The sequence below is a fragment of the Rattus norvegicus genome, chromosome 4, assembly GCF_021556685.1.
Source record: "Rattus norvegicus strain SHRSP/BbbUtx chromosome 4, alternate assembly SHRSP_T2T, whole genome shotgun sequence".
Classification (NCBI taxonomy): Eukaryota; Metazoa; Chordata; class Mammalia; order Rodentia; family Muridae; genus Rattus; species Rattus norvegicus.
Genome location: NC_141537.1, coordinates 10,229,111 through 10,234,751, shown reverse-complemented (window position 1 = coordinate 10,234,751; position 5,641 = coordinate 10,229,111). Strand labels below are relative to the sequence as shown.

At 51.4% G+C, this 5,641-nt stretch overlaps 1 long non-coding RNA gene across 2 annotated transcripts; it reads left to right on the top strand.

Moving 5' to 3' along the window:
• Positions 1-230: 230 nt before the first annotated feature.
• LOC147994671 (uncharacterized) lies at positions 231-5,265 on the top strand. 2 transcript variants are annotated; one of them, XR_015685900.1, is made up of 3 exons: positions 231-544; positions 660-860; positions 1,175-1,725. It is a non-coding gene; the product is annotated as an uncharacterized LOC147994671 (long non-coding RNA). The 2 variants fall into 2 exon arrangements; XR_015685901.1 differs by lacking the exon at positions 1,175-1,725 and adding an exon at positions 4,884-5,265 and having other exon boundaries at positions 456-544.
• The last annotated feature ends 376 nt before the right edge of the window (positions 5,266-5,641 follow it).

The following is a 5,641-nucleotide window of genomic DNA, read 5'->3' as shown; positions in this document are numbered from 1 at the left end:
CACCACTTCCGCCCACTCTGCTCTTGGCTCAGCCTGTGCTTCCTGTCCCTCAAGCCTCCCGCTTTCCTCTGCCTGCTTCCAAGTTGTTCTCTATTCAGCTGAGATCCAAGGATCTCCATCAGAGAACACAGATCACGGTGGGCTCCTCTGACTTAGCTGCCAAGGCCTCCGCGGCAGCCTAGGCCCCAGCACAATGGGCCTTTATGCCTCTCTCTGGCACTCCCTCCTGGCCCCAGCTGCCCCCATGCGCTGGTTTTCCTTGGTTTTCAGGATTTTTTTCCCCAGTTGACTTAGCCATTACAGTACAGGGAATAGGAGGAAGGGCTCTGGAGATGAGGAGCAAAGACTTTGCTGCCTGGCCCCGGTATGACATCACCAGGGGTCACCAGTCACAAAGGGCAGAGACTTTGCCTTCCTGATCAGGGACAGAGATAGTCTGTCTGTCTGTCTGTCTGTCTGTCTGTCTGTCTGTCTGTCTGTCTGTCCGTCTGTCTGTCATCTCCCAGTCCCTTCACATCCACCTTCCGCCCTTGCAACCTCACATGTAAGTGTTCACTGTGAGTCGCTGGTCGGGTTCGAGGCCTCTGGCTTCTGCTTCAATCCTGGATCCTCACCAGGACTCCTCTTATCCTGCTGTTGCTCTGTGTTTGGATTTGCAGGTCCGGCCCCTTCGCTCCTCCAGCAGTTCACAGAGGTAGATATTGGGGGTGTCAAAGCTTTGGATCGCGGCCTGGGTATTCTAGCTGTGTTGGTCAGCCCACAAGGTGTCCATGCTCTTCTGCGCCCATGCCACCAGGGCGAACTCTCCAGCACTGCCCTGGCGAGGGGCGGCGCCGGTGGCTGCTCGAGGGTTTCAGCAGGTAAGGGGCGGGGCCAGCTCTCCTACCCGCTCTTGGCTCTCTCAGGGAAGTGGGAGTGGAGTGGAGTGGAGTGGAGTGGAGGGAAAGGGGGACTTGTAGGGCAGCTCTCCCATGCTCATGCCCTCAGGGCAGGTTCATCCATGTCCCCTACCACCAGGGCCAGTTCTACTGTGCTGCCCAGGTGAGGTGTGGAGGCTGCAACTCTTGATACCTAATCAGCCTAGAACAGGTTTTTATTTTTCTCTTCTCCTCCCTTCTCCCCTCCCCTCTCCTTTCCTCTCCCTTCCTCCCCCCTCCCTTCTTTCACTATGTAGCACAGGCTGGCCTCCAACTAATGCCTCAGCCTCCTGAGTCTTGGGGTTACAGGGAAGAGCTACTAAACCCACTTCCCACCAGCTTAGGACATTTCTAAAATTCCCGGAAGTGGGGAGTGGACAAGGTCACAGGTCAACTCCAGCTTAGGCCTGAAGCAGAAGTGGACATCACTCACTCCGGAGAACAACTGCACCCCTGTCGGGGTAGCAAGGGTTTCTGAGAGCTGCTAGGAGATACATGCTATGAGATGCATCCGTGTGACTGGACTTCATGCTGAGGCCTCCTATCTCCTGGAGAAGATGCAGAAGTCAGCAGGAACAAGGGCTCGCTGCCACCTGGTTCCCCTCCACGCACTCACCTGTTTGAAGGTGCATGGCTCTGCATGGCTGCAGGTGGTGGAGGCCGTGTGGGGATGGGTGCAGGAGGCTTGGATCCACTGCTGCTGACAGCCTGTGGAGCAAGGCAGAGGGAATCCATGTTCAGGTTCAAGGGATGCTGATCATGAACATGGAGAATATGGATATGACTAAAAACTATCACCACCCCCACACGTGGGTTCTTTGCCTCTTTTTTAAAAGTTAGTTTTTACTTTAGTTTTTAATTTGATGTGCTTTGGTGTTTTGTATCTGTGTGAGGGTGTCATGTCTGGAACTGGAGTTGTGAGCAGCCACGTGGGTGCTGGGAATTGAGCCAGGGTCCTTTGGAAGAGCAGCCAGTGCTCTTAGCTACTGAGCTGTCTCTTAGGCCCCACCCATGGGTTCTAATCCAGGTCTGGGAGCCGGCATTGCTGGGCCCCGGACTGCTGTAGGGCATCATGCTGTACACGCGGCACTGGGAAGGTTTAGGATGAAAGGATCACCTCAGATTCCGGGTCAGCCCTGGCCCTGCCACAAACAAGCGAACAGCCAAGAGAGTCAGGAGTTCAAAGCCATCTTCATTTACATGGTGAATCGGGGACAAGCCTGGGCTGAGGCCCTGCCTTTTAAAAAGCAAAAATGTATGCTGGGACACAAGCCTTTAAGCCCAGAACCCAGGAGTCAGAGGCAGGTGGGTTTCTGTGAGTTCAATGCCAACCTGGTCTAGACAGCAAGTTCTCGGGCAGCTGGGGATACACAGTGAGACTCTGTAAAGGAGAGAGAGAGAGAGAGAGAGAGAGAGAGAGAGAGAGAGAGAGAGAGAGAGAGAGAGAGATCCTCATCGTGGTAACCCCAGGAAGCTGAGGCAGGAGGATCGCTGTGAGTGTGAGACCAGCCTAATTACAGTGAGCTCCAGTGTACTCACTGTACAGAGGACCACTTGTCCTTCTGACATTTGGGTTTCTGGGGATAAACTTTGTCAGACTTCCTAGGCAAGCGCTCTACCACTGAGCTAAATCCCCAGCCCCTTTAAATGAGGGGAAAGGTTTTTTTTGTTTTTTTTTGTTTTTTTTTTGTTTTTTTCCAGAGCTGAGGACAGAACCCAGGGCCTTGTGTTTGCTAGGCAAGCGCTCTACCACTGAGCTAAATCCCCGACGGCAAGTCTGTCTTGAAGCGCACGTTTAAACACAGCCGTCCTAGCACTGACCAGAAGCTTCTGGACCTCCCTTAATCGTCCAGATATGTGAGTTTGCTTCCTCCCTGGTGTCACTTGTTACCCGTTGCAGTTGGGGTCACAACCCGTTCCTCTGCTCACTTGTGTCTGCCGTCACCTTTTAAAGCATGATCCCAGGTAGGCCGGTGGCCACACTGTGTGGTGGCAGACATGTTTGCACGGAGCACTGTGTAACAGCGGCTGACAGTCTGATTCGAAGGCCGAGAGTGAGTGCTGGTCAGGCTCCTAGACTGACTAATTGAACTAATTAACCACCACGGGCTGTCCTGCTGGGAAAGTTCTCGAAACTGAAGTCACACGGAACTTCCCCAGTTCCCACTAGTGCCACACACATGCCTTCCTTTCGGAAAGCAGCAAATTCACTTCAAAATAATTCAGAAAAGATTGATGGGGTTTTGGAATTGTACTGAAAAATATGACCTCATTAGTGAGTCATGAGTCGGGGCTGTTAGACGTGTAATTAGAAGTCAGGGCAGGGAGAGCTAATAACGGCAGGGATTAAAAAATTAAAATACTTTCCCTTTATACTTTCTGGGCTTCGCTGACAATCTCCTTTTGCAAAAAATCCAGAAACAGATCTCTTTCAGAAAGGCCTTATCAACAGACGGAGTAAGGGGCACAGAACAGGCGCCCACGAGCTGCTCCTGCTTTGTTTTGTATGAGAGTGGAGCAAACACTTGTCAGATTTACAGTGCACAGGGAATGTGCATAGTGGGCCATTTTTTTTTTAAGGCATTTACCACCTTGTAGTAGTGCACAGAAAAAAGAATGTGCACATGTATTTTAATCCATTCAGTTTCACAATGATTGTTACAATTATTGTTATTTGAGACAGCACACAGTAGCCCAGGCTGGCCTCAAACCTGTGGCAGTCCTGAACAAAGGAACCTAGCAACATCTGGGTCGGGGGGGACCTGGCTCACTGGGCGACAGTGCTTCTGCTGGAAGCTGGACAGCCCAGGTTTGATCCTTTAAGCCCATGTCGCCTGTTGCTCACACTGCAACCCAGAAGTCCTCCAGCAAGGAGGGAGATGGAGACAGGACTTACCGGAAGCTCATGGGCCAAGCAGCCTAGGGCAGTAGAACAGCAGAAACAATGAGAAAGACTCCACCTCGAAACAAGTTGGAGGATCTGGAGCGGGGGCTCAGCCGTTAAGAGCAATTGTTCTTTTGGAAAAGAAGGTTCAGTTGTCAGTACCCACACGGCAGCCCCCGACCACTCCTAACTCCCAGGACAGGACTCATCTGCTGTGCATTCACACACATAAAATAAATCTATGCCCCCCAGCCCCATGTGTCCTGAAAGTCTAACTGCACAGGTTTTTAAAGATTTATTTATTTTATGTATGTGAGTATCTCTCTCTCTCTCTCTCTCTCTCTCTCTCTCTCTCTCTCTCTGTTACCTGAGACAGGGTCCTCCTATGTGGCCTAGGCTGTCCTCAGACTCCCATCCTGCCTTTTCGTGAGTGCTGTGATCACAACCATGTCCTCCAGGCCTTGCTTAGTCTTTTTCAAATAACTTAATTGTTGGCTTTATTCACTTTCTCGATTTCATTTTTCTTTCTGTTTGAGTGGCTCACGATTTCCTTCTGCTCCACTCTGAGTTTCCGATCCTCCTGTTGTACTTTGAGGCAGATGCTCGAGCCGTGAGCTTCACCCTCTAACGCAGTACCTACAGTTGGGTAACCCCAAATGCTGCAGCTGCATCTCACCCTTTATATGGGATAAAGGGAACCTTCGCATCCCGTTTTTGGGGTCCTGTGGGAACACACCCACACATGCGCACGCACACATGCACACATGGATACGACATTGGTTAATTGTACTTTGAACTCGCGCTGTGCACAGCAACTCTTTACTTCCTGGGTAAGCACATGAAATGTGCTAAGTTTCAGCAAAAGAGAGAGAAGGGTCAGAAGGCGTTCTTACATGCTGCAGCAGGAGAGGCGGGCATGGCGCTGGCGAAACAGCCGCCTGCCTAGTTTAGCCTTCCATTTTTCCTTCCTTCTTCCCCACACCTTCCTCTCCCCTCCCCGCCTTGAGCTGGTGTCTCATGATGTCCAGATTATGTTCAAGGATGACCTTGAACTTACAATCCTCCTGCCTCCACATCCCTAGGGCTTGTGTGTCCTTGATCGCATGTGTGGTCGGGCCACGGCTGCACCAGTGACAGTTGTGAAGACAGAAGAGACCGACATCCACCCCCAGAGCATGGCCCAGCACTGAGCCCAGTCGCCTGTGGAAAGCCCTTGGAATCAATGCACATCGTCACAGGACCGTGCCTCTCTTCTTTCTTGTTTTCTTTCCTCACTCCTCTTCAACCTCCTTCCCTCCCTGCATCCTAAATTTTTATTTAACTCATATAGTTTAAGACAGGGTCTCACTGTCCAGCCCTGGTTGGCTCAGAAATTGGTACGTAGACCAGGATGGTCTTGAATTCCCAGAGATCTGCCTGCCTCTGCCTCCCAAGTGCTGGGATTAAAAGTGTGCACTACCAAGCCTAGTTGGCCTGATTCCCTTTTTTGATACAAGGTCTTGTCTAGTTTAAGTTGGTCTGGAAGTCACTGTGCAGTTCAAGGTAGCTTCTGCTTCAATATCCTCTGGCTTCTGCTTCCCCAGAGCATGTGCTTCCACACCTAGGGCTGGGAACCACAAGGGGATTCTGGGTGAGCCATCGCACTGCTGGCACTGGTGGGGCCTTTCCTGTGTGGAGGTGGGAACCTTCGTCGCTTTTCTTCTTGTGACACACGGGGTGGAAGGAACCTGTGTGTTCGGGCTGAACACTCTGTAATTGCCCAAATGGCTCGTTAAGCCTTTGGCATTCCTTGCTGCATTTGTAATCTGCCTGACATTTTTTTGGAGACAGTCTATTGATT